This window comes from Magnolia sinica, chromosome 1 (genome assembly GCF_029962835.1).
Source record: "Magnolia sinica isolate HGM2019 chromosome 1, MsV1, whole genome shotgun sequence".
NCBI lineage: Eukaryota > Viridiplantae > Streptophyta > Magnoliopsida > Magnoliales > Magnoliaceae > Magnolia > Magnolia sinica.
This window is the reverse complement of record NC_080573.1, coordinates 46,982,563-46,984,668: the sequence shown is the minus strand read 5'-3', so window position 1 is coordinate 46,984,668 and position 2,106 is coordinate 46,982,563. Positions and strand designations below refer to the sequence as shown.

General features: G+C 40.7%; 1 non-coding gene across 1 annotated transcript; it reads right to left on the bottom strand.

Moving 5' to 3' along the window:
* Window positions 1-218: 218 nt before the first annotated feature.
* On the bottom strand, window positions 219-325 carry LOC131223078 (small nucleolar RNA R71). Its single transcript, XR_009160282.1, has one exon. It is a non-coding gene; the product is annotated as a small nucleolar RNA R71 (small nucleolar RNA).
* Between the last annotated feature and the right edge of the window lie 1,781 nt (window positions 326-2,106).

Sequence of the window (2,106 nt, the reverse complement as noted above, 5' to 3'; positions counted from 1 at the left end):
AATAACCATATCTACATTTGAAAGAGTTTGATGAGATCATAGCCACTTTATATTTTCAAAATGTGTCTGAGGACACAGTCAGGCTGAGACTCCTTCCTTTTTCTTTAAAGGAGAAGGCTAAGACGTGGTTACATTCACTGCGTCCTAGATCCATTGGCACATGGAATGATATGCAAAGGGAATTTATAAAGAAATTTTTTCCACATCATAAAACAATTACCCTTAGAAAAGCAATCATGAACTTCACCCAAAAGGAGGATGAAACATTTTACCAATGTTGGGAAAGGTTTAAGGATTTGGTCAGTTCATGCCTACAACACGGCTTTAAAACGTGGCGCATCACAAATTTTTTCTACGATAAACTGACATCTTCCATGCGCCAAATGGTCGAGACAATGTGTAATGGAGAATTCATTAATAAAAATGTTGACGAGGTATGGGATTACCTCGATAGTCTTGCTGAAAAAACACAATCATGGGACTATTACCTAAAGTCGAACACCACGTCTAGGCTGACTCAATTAAACGAGAAAGGTGGATTGTATCTCTTGAAAGAAGAGGATGATCTCAAGTGTAAAGTGACTACACTCATAAGAAAAATTGAGGCCATGGAAGGAAAGAAGGATAAGGTTAATGAAAGTGTTTGCGGCATCTATGATTGCAACATTCATACAACTAAAAATTGTCCTACAATACCCACCTTTCGAGAAGTATTGAATGAACAATCCAATGCCATAAATAATTATCAAAGACCTTTCAATGGACCAACCTCTAATACGTACAATCCTGGTTGGAAAAATCATCCAAACTTTAGTTGGAGAAATGGACAAACTGCTACCCCTCAAAGTTTCTTCAATCAAAATCCAAATCAGGAGAAACCTCAAGAAGAACCGGCAAAATTCCGTGTAAGAGCTAACCCAGGCAATGCGAGACTTTATGCAAAAGATGGATTCACGTATGACGGTTGTAGAAAAGGGGATGCTTCCTGCACAACCGCTCCCCAATCCTAAACCGCAATACGAGATAAGTGATCCCAACTCTTCAAATCAAATGGGGCACACTAAATCCATCACCACTCTTAGGAGTGGGAAGATCATTGATAAAACCCTTCTAGTTAGGCCCGAAAAGCCTCAAGAACTAGAAGAGGACAACAATAATGGATCTAGTGAGGCCCCACAAAAATTAGAACCGGAACTTCTAGAAAATCCAGTTGCTCCATTTCCTCAACGGTTGGTCGCACCAAAACCTCTCTCTAACTCTCATGATATCCTAGAGGTGTTGAAACAAGTGAAAGTCAATATTTCTCTACTTGATGCGTAAAACAAATACCTTCATATGTCAAATTCCTGAAAGACTTATGCACGACCAAACGACGGCAGAGTATTCAAAAGAAGACTTCTTGACCAAGAAAGTGACCGCCATCCTAAAGCAAGACGTGCCACAGAAATTCAAAGATCCCGGTAGCCCAACCATATCATGTGTAATCGGGGACCATCGAATTGATCATGCACTTCTTGACTTAGGAGCGAGCGTTAATCTGATTCCCTACTCGGTATACAAACAGTTAGGTTTGGGTGAATTAAAACCCACCCTAACCACACTACAACTTGCTGATCGCTCTGTTCATGTACCAAGAGGGATAATTGAGGATGTGTTGGTCCAAGTTGATAGATTTTACTACCCTGTAGATTTTATCATCCTGGACACCGAACCCATCAATAACATGAGCACTCAGATTCCCGTCATTCTTGGTCGCCCATTCCTTGCCACTTCAAACGCAATTATCAATTGCAGGAATGGTGTCATGACTATGTCCTTTGGGAATATGACATTGGAGTCAAACATCTTTTTCAATAATGGCAGAAACTTAGAGGATGATGACGATTTCCACAACATTAATATGATTGACTCTTTAGTGGAAGATACGACACCTCTGACCTTATCCTCTGACCATTTATAGACGTGCCTGGCCCACTCCCATGATTTTGATGATGACATGATTAGGGAGACGTGTGCCTTGCTTAATACTGCACCGGTACTTGAAGTTAACCGGTGGAGGCCACAATTTGAAGAGTTGCCCCAAACTGATGTAGTGCCTCTACCGTC